Genomic DNA, 15,115 nt, shown 5'->3' with positions numbered 1-15,115 from the left:
GTTTTTACCAGTACATGCGCTTTTAAAAAAACGCAGGCGGTTTTTGATGAAGTTTTTAATTGCAGTTGTTAAACCACAACCAAAAAATACCACGTGTGAACGCAGCTGGAGGCCGGCTTCATACAGGCGTATTTGCGCACGCAATATGCAGAGAATAGAACCCTTTTATTCCAATGGGTTAATTCACATTTCCGTATTTTGAGCGCCCATTTCGGTCACGAAAAAAAAATGGAACATCTCCTATTTTTTTGTGTATTTGTGCACCAAAAGTCCCCATAGAAGTCAATGGGGGGATGGGGGTGGGGTTTCCAAATACGCTCATGGCCGTGTGAAGCCTTGGAAGCAAAATGACTAGGACAATATAATGGTCAATTCATAATTTCCGGAGGTTTCATAAATGAGGCCCACTTGTTAACATGTGACTTGTGAGAGGGAAAACATGTCCCGTAGAGAATATACAATAAACCTGTCCCCCAAACCTATAATACACTCATATGCCTCCCGGAGACCATTACACCGCCTATATCCACGGTACAATGGCGCCTGCTCTGGAGACAATGCAGGAAGCGTTTAGTTCGCGCTCTAGCTCTTAGAATCCCGTTTTCCTGTCATCTCATGAGAGTGACGTCATTGCAGCTGCGCGCTGGGTGTTTTGGCCTCCGCTGCTTTCCGTAGAGCATCAGTCATTCGCAGTGTATGTGGCCGGTGTCGGGCGGGGTGCGCAGGGAGAAGACAGGGCGGTGACGCGATTGGACCCAGTGTGGAGAAGTGAGGTTGGCGACCCGGTGGGTATGGGCTGCAGTGTGGGTGAGGGGCTGACGTGGGGGCTTCACACTGTGAGGCCTTTTGTTATTGTTGCTGGTTTTGCCTACCCAATGGGCGGACTGCTGGAGGCAGGAGAGCCGGGTGTAGCAGCCCTGCAGCTGTGGACAGGCATGCATGGCCATTCTGCTGGTGTGTATCCTATGTATAACACACTTACAGCAGGTGGGACTACTACTCCCAGCAGGCCTTACCGCTCTCGTCTCTGCCCAGTAAGGATGGAAGTGCCTGAAGTCCTAAGAAGGTCGGGCTCACACGGCCGTAATCCACTGCGTGCCATGCATTAGACCTCGCGTCCTTGCTGCGTGCCGCCAATCACCATCTTGGCGTGTATCCGTGTGTAATATACGCCCAGGATAGAACGTGCTGCGCTTTGTCTTCCTTCGTATTGCCTGCTATATATGGGAGCCCATGGCAGATTGCTACAGCGTGCGCAAAACCTGCACGTGTAACACGCCTTCACCGTAACCTCTGAGCGCGGCCTTAAAGGGATTGTCCAAAATATAAAATATTCTATGTAATGTCATTAACCCTTCCCACCCCACCCTGATCCCCTCCATCGCTGCCTCTCTGCTCCTCTCCTCTGGGATTTGTTGACATGGCGGCTTCTGTGACCCACTTGTATGCCCATGTGACTGCTTGCAACCAATCGGTGGCCTCGATGCTGCTGTAGCGGTCGAATGGAAGTGCTGAGTATTGCATCTCGTATAACTTTATCATATTTCCTACTTTTAGGGAAGAAAAGGAATATCTTGGGCGTCCCTTTTTAAGGGGGTTTTTTGTTTTTGGGATGCTTTTTTGCGTCCCGAGTGTGTTGTTCCAACAGTTGCATGGCCTTGGTCTGTTGGTTGAAGTGGCAAGAGCCATGAACACGGAGGTGTAATGTGACATTCTAGACCAGTGTTCCCCAACTCCATTCCTCAGGGACTGCCAGCAGGTCTTGTTTTCAGGATTTCCTCAGTGTTACACAGGTGATGTCATTATTGTCATTGCCACAGGTGTTCTTACTATAAGATATCCTGAAAACATGACCCGTTGGGGTGACTTGAGGACTGGAGTTGGGAAACACTGTTCTAGACTAAGCATACTCTGGAAACGGTCAGCCATACTTCCAACAAGACAACGCACCTTGTCACACATCCAACAGTGTCTTATGTTGGTTCAAGGATATGGATGTTCCACGATTGGATCGGCTGCACAGAGTCCCAGCCTGAAGCTACTGAGCATCTTTGGGACCAACTAGAATGTCTGCTCAGGGAATATGAACAGCGCCCATCCTCATTGCCTGACATTTGAAGGGTGAATGGAGGGACATACCAGCTGAAGTGTATCAGACGTTAGTAGAAAGTATCCCACATAGAAAATCCAATGCCATTAGGACCAAAGGAGCCCCACTAAGTGTTAACATATGGAAATAAATGCTACTTCTGATTCTTGCTCGGGTGCCCCATACCGTTTGGTAGGATAGTACAGCATACATCCCTGGCTTAGGGATTGCTGCACCACGTAGCAGGCTTGATATTTAGGAATACGCATAACTGTGTTGCATCCTCTAGGGCTGCTATTACATGTTCTGCATGTCATAAAGCTTTTTCAGACCGTTGAACTACTAAGGTAACCAATTATGTAGTGACGTTCCTTGTAGCATTAATAGACCTATTTGATATTCAGGAATATGGGAAAGCTGGGTAACCGCCCTGCAGCAGATCTGTTATTAGAAGCTGCAAAGTAAGGTCGCCTGCACACGGCCAGATTTGCATTGCGGAATCTGGAGCGGGCGTCCGCCTCCGAATTCGTCAGCAAATACCGCCCATAGCATGCTATAGAAATGCAATTTTTTTCCCTGCCCACGAGCGAAAATCAATTGCGATATATTTTTTATTTTATTTTTTCGCTCGTAGGAAAAAAAAATTGCATCATGCTCTATGCTGAGGCGGATTCTGTGCTGACTGCTTAAAGCCATCCGACCCGCGGCCCTTCCGCAAATATCATTGTGGAAAGTTTGCGGGATCTGCATCATCGCCTAGTAATGGCGCAGCATAATCCGTACTGCGCATATACGACGGCTGGTACATCTGTAGCACAGATAAAGAATAATCTGTACAGGTACGCAGGGGGTGCCGGACGGGCACAGGGTCAGATTCTGCTGCGGGATCCGATCGGTCTGTGTGTGGCCTTGGGCTACATTTACACGAGCGTCAATCTCGAGTGAGTTCTGTGCGTTGTGAGGCGCACAAAACCCGCGCAAATGTGAACTCCATTCTTTTAAATAGTCATACACATGAGGTAAAAATTGCCACATGCCGTATTTTTTCGCGTCCCTGGGAACGCATCAATGGGACAGTCAAACACATTGCATTCCGTGCGACATGCACATGAGTGCGAAATAATTCCCATTGAAATCAATGGGAAACGCTTGCCGATCGTCCGGCGTGAAGACATGAGCGCCCGAAGATTGGAATTTCAGTGGAAGTGATGTAAGGTGTTTTTGCATAAAAAAATGCCTTGCATCGCTGGGAAGAAAAAACAAAAACCTCACGTGGATAAATCCATCAAAAAGAATGGATTTCATTTTTTGGCGAATTTCTTGTTAGTGTGAATAAGCCCTTAGAAGCCCGCAGGTAGAAGACCCCGTAAGAGGAGGTTCCATTTGCTGGAGGATACAGCGGCAGACGTGCGGATGCGGTTCTTTACAAATCTCTTCTTGTGGAATGGAAATCTCTCGCGCAGACAATGACCTGCAGAGCAAAATCTGTATCTTAAGCCGCATTTAGACGCAACAATTATCGCTCAAAATTAGCTCAAAAGTCCTCTTTTGAGCAATAATCGTTGTCTAAATAGGCGGCTATCGTGCGCTATTGGTTCATCGTTGTCATCACTGAGCCTTATCAGCGACGCACGCGGAGTTCTCAGCGGGATACCAGCTGATGTCATTCTTTCAGCTGGTATCTCGCATGGAGCTCTCAGCGGTAGCTTCGAGAACAAAGCAGCTGTTTGCATATACAAAGCAGCTGCTGTTCTCAGAGCTGTCAGTGGTGTTCCGCTCCGCCTCCATTTAACTCTTAAAGGGGTTGTCCCGCGGCAGCAAGTGGGTCTATACACTTCTGTATGGCCATATTAATGCACTTTGTAATGTACATTGTGCATTAATTATGAGCCATACAGAAGTTATAAAAAGTTTTATACTTACCTGCTCCGTTGCTGGCGTCCTCGTTCCCATGGAGCCGACTAATTTTCGCCCTCCGATGGCCAAATTAGACGCGCTTGCGCAGTCCGGGTCTTCTTCTTTTCTGAATGGGGCTCCGTGTAGCTCCGTCCCGTCACGTGCCGATTCCAGCCAATCAGGAGGCTGGAATCGGCAATGGACCGCACGGAAGCCCTGCGGTCCATGGAGACAGAGGATCCCGGCGGCCATCTTCAGCAGGTGAGTATGAAGACGCCGGACCGCCGGGATTCAGGTAAGCGCTGTGCGGGTTGTTTTTTTAACCCCTGCATCGGGGTTGTCTCGCGCCGAACGGGGGGGGGGTTAAAAAAAAAATTTAAAAAAACCCGTTTCGGCGCGGGACAACCCCTTTAAGTAGCTAGTTAGCTACTTAAAAATTTATGCAAAGCTGATCGCTCAAAACTGTCCTTCAAACTGTCGTTTGAGCGATCATCTATCAGTGGAAGTGTCATCTCAGTGTAAATGACTCTTGTTTATAGAGGACTTGTTGCTGGGAGGGGGGGCTTGAAATTTAAGCCCTAACCTGAAAATAAACCATAGCTGCAACAACAAAAAATAAATCACCTAAGAGGTGTTGTCGGCTCCGCCGCCTGTCTCCTCTGCAGCTGTGGCACTTGTTTGTAAGCCTCAGGGTGCGCTTCCTGGTCAGGGGGTTCAAAAACCCCGCCTCCAGGAAGCGCTGCATCTGATTGGTTCTTGTGTGCTGCAGCTCAGCCAATCACTGCAGCGCTCATTGAAACAATCGCAGCCATCACATTGAATGGCTGTGATTGGCTGAGCTGCGGTGCTTGAGAACCAATCAGAGGCAGCGCTTCCTGGAGGTGGGGTTTTTGAAACCCCTGACCAGGAAGCGCTCCCTGAGGATTACAAACAAGTGCCAGAGCTGCAGAGGAGACGGGCGGCGGAGTGGACAGCGTCTGTTAGGTGCTGTATTAGTTTTTTTGTTTTTTTTTCATGCAGCTGGGGCTTATTTTAGGGCTCAAACAGTATGATTTCCTACTGTAAAGGTTGCAGCGCATGACAACCGCGTTTTCATACGATGCAGCATAGGAAGGCTCCATAGCAACCTACAAAACATCGATAATGTGAAGGAACACATTGGAAAGTACAGACATCACAGACATGTGATTTGTAGCCTTGCAAGAAAACCACGCTATTTTGTCGCCCGTGCGAAACCAGCACGGCTATCTGAGGGGGGCAAAAGGTAGTGCCCGTGACACTGATTATAGTGATATGTCTACCCGGTGGATCTGTGCAGTAGTTTTGGAGAAACTTGCCTTTTATCAGTACCAGCACATGTATAGAGGACTACCTGAAGTAGTCCTGGGTATTTATGAGTTGCAGGATAGTCACACCTACCCTGTCCTCCAACCAATGATTGCCTACTACCTGCATATTACTGTGCATAGAGAAAGCTGCCAGCCATTGGCTAGAAGGTGGGGTGAGTGTCGCCAGCTACAGCTCACGAATATGCAGGACTAGTTCTGGGTCTGGCTGCTACTAATAAAATGCAAGTTTCTCCCAAACTACTGCACAGGTCCGCACAGCAGATATAGCGCTGTAATCAGTGTAATAGGCACTACATGGTGACAGTTTTCCTTTAAGTGAATCCATGTAATTCTCTGCTCTGGTTGGTGAGTGTAGATGCCCACTCTGATTTCTAGATGCCTCAAGTGTCTATGGAAGGGGATTATCAAAAATGTGTTGTTTTTTTTTTTTAAGTGTTTTTTTTCACAGTTTGTTTCACAAGTAAATACACATTAGCTTAATGTCATCACAACTGCTGGACTATCTACGTTATATAGGGGCTTCTCAGTGGTCCCCCTGACTGTAGATATCGGTGGAGAATAAGGATCTGTCAGAATTTCGTATGTGTGATCTGTTGTTTTTGAGAGAGAAGCTGACACCAGAGGGGTCTGATAGTAGCAGCTCGCTGCCCTCTTCCCACCGAGAACACATGCATGCTTGTCCAACTCAAGCGGAGTGTGCATGTGTTTAAGAGGGGGTCGAGTGGAATAGCTGGAAGTTATCTTATTTTGTACAGCTGTGCCAAGTTTTATTAAGTAACACTCGAGTATAGCTTCAGGTTCCTGTGCCCCAGACTGGGTGTGGCCTGCATGACTCACCGGTGTCTGCAGCTAAACATAAAGTCATATTCTATAAACCATTGGGGATTATTTATTCTATAAAGCGTACTTGAGTTTTCAACAAGTTTTTTAAAATATGCTAAATTCTCCTTCCCCTCTTATTTGCTGCTTTTTTGCACCCTGTTTCATGATTTTAAGTTCTGATTTTTAGCTGGTCTTCTCCATTTTTCTGCTGTCCTGCTGTTTGCAATCCACTTTCAGACAGGAGATGTGTAGCAAACCCAACATTTCGCCAGTAGTTCACTGTCCTGCACTTCCTTTCCCCTCCCATGCTGTATTGCACTGTCTCTGGTCCAATCAGCTGGGAGGGTGGTATCTGAATGCCCGCTCCTCTGTAGTCCTGAGACGATTCAGGCATTCGGAGACGTTCTGGTCAAATGGTTATTCAACCCAATATAATGTGTACAGAGAAAACGCACACGTGCAGGAGAGGCAGAGATTGTAGATATTGCAGACACTGTGTCTATAGATCGGTCAGCCTGTGACTCTTTCCATTCCCCACAACTAACTACAGAAGCTTATAATATAACAGGCAGTGGATTGCAGAAAGACTGGAAGAGAGACCCCTAGTGGCAGTCACAACTTGATTTACAGTGGTAAAACAATACAATTTTTAATTAAAAGTATATTACTAAATTGTTGAGACTCACACAGGCTATTAGATGAGCCGAGGTTGCTGAACAGTTATTGCCCCTTTGAATGGCTTCTGTAGTGTATTTAAATGGCACATGCCCAGTATTGGTTACCAGTATTAAACTCCTCAGTGCAGCGCAGAGTCTGGAATGGTTTTCTGTCACTTTGATAAGCAAAAAAGTGGTGGAAAATGTTCATCTCAGAGCAGTGCTTGCGTACCACCTCCTCATTTTCCAAGCATATTTTTGTGTAGCTGAATGTCTAATCAGCCCAATATTCCTCTAATACTACACGGCGATGCTTGCCAGTATACGGGCGCACTGCATAGTCCAGTCTTCATTCAGAGGCTGAACGCCCTACCCCGACCGTCTTTCTCTCACGTCCCAGACTGACCAATGCTTTTGACCTGTCGAAGGTTTTCTGAAAGTACAGGTACTGTTTAAGGTAGTATTGTGTGTAATGTCCCTTTAAAGGACTAGTAATGTCATAATATTATAATGTATATACTTATTCGTGCACATTATGTTTTTTTCCAGCAGATTAAAGCTTGAAGTCCTTCTTTTGCTTTCTGGAGGATTACAAGGTAAGTGTTTATTATGTCATTAATATACTATCCTACCAAAGTCTTTGGACACCCCGATCAGTAGAATGGATCGTGTCTTACTTGCATGTTATGTGTCCTAATTAGAGATGAGCGACTGTACTCGCTAAGGCAAATTACTCGAGTGAGTATTGCCATTTTCGAGTACATGCCCACTCGTGCCAAAAGATTTGGGGGTCGGCGGGGGTGAGAGGTGAGTTGCGGGAGTGAGCATGGGGGAGCGGGGTGGGGTGGGGGGAGAGAGAGATCTCTCCCCCGCTGGCCCCCAAATCTTTTGGCACGAGCGGGCATGTACTCGAAAATGGCAATACTCGCTTGAGTAATTTGCCTTAGCGAGTATGCTCGCTCATCTCCAGTCCTAATGCACGCTACATAAGATGGCAGCCATAGTTTGTAATGGGAACAGCATGCTATGGGTTATACCGCTGCACACAAGCCGTCCAACACAAAGTGCAATGCATCAGCTCATCTACAATGGTGCAAGGATCGTGGTTATTGCATAGTTAAGTAACGGAAGATCGTTCTTTGGAGTGCCAAATCAGATGGACGTACCCGGGTGAGCAGGAGCCTGGGGAAGGCATTTTGCCTGAGTGCACTGTGCCAACAGTTAAGTACCGCAGATGTAATGTTACGTGAATTGAGCCGTATATCTATACAGAAACAATGAAGAAGACTTATTACTATACTGACTGATGTACCGGTCTCTCCACCAGTGCTAGAAGAAAGCGGATTTCATCACCAAAACAGAAAAGGGTTCTTTACTGTAAGAGCAGTAAGACTGTGGAACTCTCTGCCTGAGCATGTGGTGATGGCAAAATCCATAGAGGAGTTTAAGAGGGGACTAGATGTCTTTCTAGAGCGGAAGGATATTACAGGATATAAATTTTAGTTGACCAGCGGGTTGATGATCCGGGTCTTAGAGCAGGCTGAACTTGATGGACATTGTCTTCATTCGGCCTATGTTACTAGTGCTACGTGCCCCACATTCTCCAATAGGTCATGCACCCTATTAAAGAATATAGCAAAAGCTTAACACCCCAAGGGGCAATAAGAGTGCCTGGGAGTGAAGAGCGCCAAATTTATTAAGAGGCACGCATGTCCGGCCAGTCTGTGCACCAGAATCTGACATTTATGCCAGCCACAATCTCACCCACACCCACCCACCTTTAGGGAAGTGCCAACCGAGGCTCAAAAAGCAACATATATTTTGGTACAAGGATGCACCTTTTTATATACCACCTTTCTATTCATAAACTAACCAGACAGAAATACAATTTGGAAGCCATGTCTGAGAAACTCTGCACAGGGGCTCTATAAATCTGGCATTTGGGGCCTTTTATGAAAATGTTCATGTCTTGTAATCTATGTGAGTGTTTTTTGCACTATCGTACAGCAATTCAGCCATATATAAGAATATTTCCACAAACATATTTCCAATCTTGTGTGATATTGAGCTCTGCTGGTCATCCTAACCACTAGCAAAACATCAAAGGGCTTGTACTAGCAAGGTAAGATGATGCCCTATCAGCGGGATAGGGAATAACTAGCTGATCAGTTAATGGCTTCTGTGTCCCCCTACTGTTCCATTCATTTTAATTAAAGTGTCGGAGATTGCCGAACGCTAGAATTCGGCTTTTTTGGCGCTCCCATTGCAATGAATGGAGCTGTAGCAGAGCATGCACACTGCAGCTGCAGTCATTTTGCCAGCCTTTTAAGTGGGCATTGGACCCCCATTCTGCTTATCAGGGGAAGGGGGTTCCTGTGGTCAAACCTACGCCAGCCATTTACCCCCTAACCTTTGGATAGAGGGTGACCTCATTTTACCAGAATACCCCTTTAAGTGGGTATTTGTGAAGTTTCTTCGTTATTTTCTCTAGCTGCATTAACGCAGTAGTGATTGTCCAATCGGTGCGTTGCTCTAAGATCCTACCTATGCCCGGCGCAATCGGAGCTAGTATGGTACATTGAGGGTAAATCCTCTGGGCTCCGCCAGGATGGATTAGGTTAGTTCTCGTTTAATGTTCTGTTTGGTACATACGGTAAATGCTTTTCCTCTCTCCTCATCGTCTGGCCATTTAAAGCTGTAATTATTGTCTCGCTGTAAGAAGAATGCTTCCTTGTGAAGCTTCACCTTCCATCCTGTCTACAAGATAATGCGCCACCAGCTCTGTCACGTTGGAGTGGTTTTCTAGTAACACATTCTTTGCTGTCTCCTAGAATAAGTCTTCTGCTTCCGTGGGCTATATTTTAACACAACAGACTTGTATCTGAAAAATAAAGTTATTGTGCGCAGGAGATGGAAACAGAAAATTAAAAAAATAAATATCTCTAAAAATATATAAGTAGTACAGCAGAAAAAAACTAGACAAGTTTGGTATTGTAATAATCTTACTGAAGCATAGAATATAGTTCTGTCATTATTGTTGCAGTTTGTGCGCCGTAGAAACAAGACGCCCGAAAGATGGCGGAATGTCATGTTTTGGTTTTTTTTTTCTTTTCCATTTCTCTCCACTTAGGATTTTTTTAAACGTTTTTTTTAGTACATTCTATGGTATATCAAATAGTACCATTGGAAAATACAACTTGTCCCACAAAAAACAAGCCCTGATACAGCGATGTCGATGGATAAATAAAGGAGTTAACATTTTTTTAAAAGGGGGGACCAAAAAATGAAAATGGCAAAAAAGCTCTGTCACTAAGGGGTTAATAGACTTTACGTTTGGGTAAAGGCACTTGTTATTGGGTGAGCACACTCCACGCGCTACAGACGTTGGTTTAATTAAAGGGGTTTCCAGGACTAAGGTATTGATGACTTGTCCTCAGGGTAGTCCATTAATATCAGATACCCTGATTTCCCCCCCCCCCCCCCCAAAAGACAGTGTCTTTTATATTATTTTTTTCTGCAAAAGATTTCAATTTTTTACATGTATAGCTGGTTGGCCGCTATTTAAATTGACTTTTTTAAAATTAATTAACTGTAAGCAGGGCTTAATTTTGGGGTAGGGCTTATATTTTAAGCAGCCTCAAATCCTTAAAAATAACTTTGCATCCTTAAATCATGGAAAATCATGCTAGGGCTTATTTTCAGGGTAGGAACATTCCAACTCCTGCCAGTCACTGTGCAGTTGTCCAAAACTGAATCTGTCACCTACTTCCAGACATGCAAGAAAAAGCTCATGGGCTGAAAGTAGGTGACCCAAAGAGTCCGGGGATATTAGTGTTATACTTACCTCCCCTGTCGTTCCTCCATTGTCCGCTCTAAAAGCCGCTGCGCAACGCATTGAACGGCGCACTATGCTGGCCGACCGTTCTAATTTTATAATGGGTGGATAACTAGTTGCCACTCATTGCATTCAGTGGCTGCTTTCAGCCCTCACATTGGTGGAACAAGGAGAGAGGTAAGCATAACACTCATCACTGGAGTCCATAGGTCCCCTATTTTCACCCCATACCACCAAGTGTGCAAAAATAACAGAGAGCTGTACTTGCCGCTGTGATATCAGTGTTTGTTATGGCAGACCTTGTTGGTGGAAGTCACCTGACCATTACAGCCAATCCGAGTCTGCACTGTTACCACCCGTTCTGCTATCGGCGCTCACATCTTGGGCGCTGTGATGCCATGAGTTCTGAACAGTGGCGCTGCTGCAGTCGGGTGACTTCCATTGACATCATTTGCCACAACAAACATTGCGATTGTGGCGGCAGGAGGCGTAAGAACGTACGGCTCCTAATATTGTCTTGGCGCAGTTGCTGGTACAGGGGAATGTTGTCTGGTAAATGGACATCCACATTGCAGATGGAAGAAGTTTTCCTTTTTCTCCTCGTTATCTCATCATGGGTTATCATATGACTTTCTGCGGAGCCGACAGTAGTGGACAAGGGCAGCTTTGTTGGGCACTCAGTGCGCTCCTTTGTGTAGAGACCTCGAGCTGGAAGCGTGTGCAGACGTGAGGAAAGGATCTACATGCAGGAACTCTTCCTCCTCCTTATATTGGGCACTTATGTGCGGACAGAATACACAATGTTACTGAAGTCTCTTTGCATCTAGTACCAGATCGGTGTGCTTGTAGTGCGCCATGTGGGCCTGCGGTGAGCTTACTCTAATATACCGTCTGCAATACCTCATCTGGTTTCTGGAGATGGTATTCTTATATTAAGGCCGCCTGCACGCGGGCGGGTCAGACCTCACTTGCGGGATTCCCACAGCGGAGTATAAACCCGGTGACGCCCAGCCTACCTCTCTGCTGGTCTTCTCCTCTGCTTCGATTGTGCTGGTCGGAATGCTTGCTCACATGGCAGTACAGAGGACGCCGCGCCGTCGCTATGGCGATGGTTGCAAGAGCTGCGTCATTCTGCAATGCTGATTGCAAAATGGCCGCGCGATGCAATTTATTTACGCTCGTGGGCAGGAAATCGCGTATTCTCATAGTATGCTATGGGCTGGATTTGCTGCAGAATCCAGAGGAGGAATTCCGCCCTGGATTTTGCAGTGCAAATCCGCCTGTGTGCAGGAGGCCTAAAGGGGTTGTCTGGGGACAATTTTCAAAAGTTGCTCAGCAGACTGTAGGAACAAAGAAGCCACCATACTTGTGTTCCCTGCTGTAGAGCAATGGTGTCCAAACACAGGGACCTGTGACCGCTGCAGCTAACCACCGGCTGAAGTGAGCTAGTGAATGGCTGTTGTGCTCACATAGCTTTGGTGTCAGTAAAGTCATCGCTGGCCCCCTGCACCTGCAAGTGATGACCAGCAGGGGACCGGGTACCAGCAGAACGGGAATGGTAGGGGAAGAGAATAAGGCTTCTTTTATGTTTGTGCAGCGTTTTTGTAAAAAAAAAAATTGGCCGAATATCTCCTTTAAAAGCAGTGGCAGAAAGGGGTGTTCCCTTTTTGGTCAAACATGCCCTAGATGGGAACACCGCTCTAAATGAGCCGGCCCGGTGGAATTATGGCAACAGCTGAGCTATGCGGTTTTCCATAAATCATAGAAGAACCCTGCCTCCAGCAATAAATTGCTGTGATTGGTTCTCGCCGCTGGCTTGATGCCTAATCATAGCCATTCATTGACTGTCTTAGCCAATCAGAGTCGGCAAGCTCTGATTGGCTGAGACGGTCAATGAATGGCTGTGATTGGGCATTAAGCCAGCGCCGAGAACCAATCACATTAATCTATTGTTGGAGGCGGGGTTCTCAAACCTCGCTTACAGCAATAGATCGGTCGGTGCAGGGAAAGCCCGAAGCAGCGGCCGGGATCCAGATGGCAGTTGCTAGGTGAATATTGAATCTTTTTTTCTTTTGTCTTTTAGCATCCATAACGCATGTCAGTGCTGCTAAAACCGGGCTGAATCTGCAGTAAACGCAGCAGTGAAAACCACCGGAGTGAGGGAGGCCTAACTTGCTGTTATGCCTCTTTGATTCTGCAAATGTTCATTATGTTCTTGACTGGCCATGTACTTTACTGTACTTTATTGTACTAGAAGCAAACTCAAAACGGTGTTCTTGTTTTCTTTACTCCTCTCTTTGTGGCCCTGGCCACAGATTATCAGTGTCTACATGTCGAAGCTGATGTGTTCTGACAAGTTCCAGAGCAGACGGCTTGGCGGTGAGATGCTGTGCCAATTAATAAGCTTGTGTGCTGCTGTGATCTCAATTAGCCGGCTAACCTGGCAGCTATTCTCTTCGACTCCGGTCCAGGCTGTGTGCAGCGACACCTCCAGCCGGGATACAGGTGCCCGCTACTCTCGTGCCAAGATGGCTACTGGTTGTTGTGGATGATGGAAGGATGCAACTTTTTCTTTTTTCCTGCACACTTTTGTCAAGTTGGGATAGATTATAATCGAGGCAGTTTTCAACTGTTTCTGCCTTTTCCTTTCCAAGCTACATAGCAGTCAATCAGCGCTATGTACTAAAAAGTGAAAGTAGAAGTATTACGTTTACTATGTGACCCAGCGATCACATGACTGCCGGGTGCCCTCTGTCACAGAAGAGCTGCAGGGTCCTAGGAGACCCTGATCAGCTCTAAGTGACTACTGTCACTAAAAAGGGATATTTTTCCCTGTTGCTGGGTCTCCTATAGATGGCTAAGTACAGTGTTTGTTTTGTTTTTTTTCTTTATGTGAATGACCCTAGAAGTCTTATATGATGTCATGGGGGACATAGATGGTAAAAAAAAGAAGGTTCCAAAAATAAGTAGACATTTTACAGGATAAAATAGAAAATGTATACATGAAAAAGAAAATGACCCGCTGTTGACACTAACCAGAATCGTCGCCGTATGCAACCTGTAATCATAAAATTATATAGAATGAAGAACCCATTCCCATACTTTATTTTTGCCTAAATATACTAATTTTAGAAACTACTAAAAAGTTTAACATAATTTACCACCGATAAAACGAAAAAAGGGGAAAAAAAGATATAGGATTATTATTATTATTTTTTTTTTAATATTCCATGGAAAAAAAACTGCAGCAGAAATAATCTTGGTAGCTGAAGAGAAAAAAATAGGGCAGTAAAACCACCACATGGGTAAAATTCCTAAAGTGTCTGGTCTTTAGGACCAAAACATCCTGGTCCTTAAGGGCTTATTCAGACGACCATATATCAGCAGGGTATTCACGCCCAGGAATGAAGAGCCAGGAGCAGTGCTCTGAGCTCCCGCCCCCTCTCTGCCTCCTCCCCCTCCCCCCCCATTGCAAATAGTGCAGACGGGCGGAAAGGGGGTGGAAGCTCAGAGCACTGCTCCCGGCTCTTCCAGCCTCCTCCCCCTGCAGAGAGGGACGCCGTATATCGTATTCACGCCGGCCGATATACGGTTGTCTGAATAAGCCCTAAGGGGGTTAAAAAAAATAAATTAAAACTACATTGTAATTAGTTGTTACAAGCAACAAGGCAATTTCCCCCCTTCCCCTTTTAAATGGTTACTGACACTTTGAACAAACTTGTGTTTATGTGATAACCAGCAAAATGCAAATTACTTGTATTTCCCTGAAATTACACTTGGGCTTGGCCTGGGGATCTCACTGCCTTTTGTCAAGTGAAGCCCATTTGTAATGAGACACACCAACAGGGATTACAGGTTGTGAGTGTCTTTGCATGCTGCTCATAGAAGTTTATCGAGAGAATGGGGTGAATATGTAGGGAGCTAATGAAGGAGGGCAGAGGCAGTGAGACTCACAGATGTGGCTGCAGCTTTTAGTAAGTGTTTTATCTCACCTCAGTGCTGGATTCACATCTACACCACTCAGTACTTCTCTATAATGTCCTCCATGCTGTTGTTGCTTCTCTGTATGGGAGATAGTGATAGGTGAGCAGGAGCTCATCTTTTATCTGTACAGTGTATGGTAGACAGCATTGCGGCTAGTCTTCACTTATCAGCTCAAGGAAGACTGATAGTCCCAGAAACAGCTAGCAGAGGGGTAAAATGGTAATTAACACAGCATACGAGGCAGGTATTGTGTTATTCCTTATATACATACAAGGCAGCTTATTCTGAAAAGTCAACTGAAGGTGTGGCTATGCTTTATGAGGCTACTAGCCCCCAGCTTATTTGTTGCAGGCCTTCTATGCAGATTCAGCATCCAATCTGTGCACGAAGGTATGGTACAATACAAGTGAATAGGGGTTTAAAAAAATGTGTGGACTTGAAGGTATATTGTGGATTTCCACATTTGCAGCATATGTGAAGTATA

General features: G+C 45.8%; 1 protein-coding gene across 7 annotated transcripts in view; it reads left to right on the top strand.

Annotated features, from left to right (window-relative positions):
• Window positions 1-640: 640 nt before the first annotated feature.
• Window positions 641-15,115, top strand: part of DYNC1I2 (dynein cytoplasmic 1 intermediate chain 2) — a 124,063-nt gene continuing 109,588 nt past the window's right edge. For 5 of the 7 annotated variants that reach the window (XM_066575864.1, XM_066575863.1, XM_066575865.1 and 2 more), the window contains exons 1-2: window positions 642-785; window positions 7,362-7,408. The gene's annotated coding sequence lies outside the window, so the exon portion shown is untranslated. Of the gene's footprint in view, window positions 786-7,361; window positions 7,409-15,115 lie in introns of all 7 variants that reach the window. The other 2 variants (XM_066575861.1, XM_066575866.1) reach the window with 2 other exon arrangements.

This window comes from Eleutherodactylus coqui, chromosome 8 (assembly GCF_035609145.1).
Source record: "Eleutherodactylus coqui strain aEleCoq1 chromosome 8, aEleCoq1.hap1, whole genome shotgun sequence".
Taxonomy (NCBI): Eukaryota; Metazoa; Chordata; class Amphibia; order Anura; family Eleutherodactylidae; genus Eleutherodactylus; species Eleutherodactylus coqui.
Note: the sequence above shows the minus strand (reverse complement) of the source record. Positions and strands in the feature narration are given on the sequence as shown.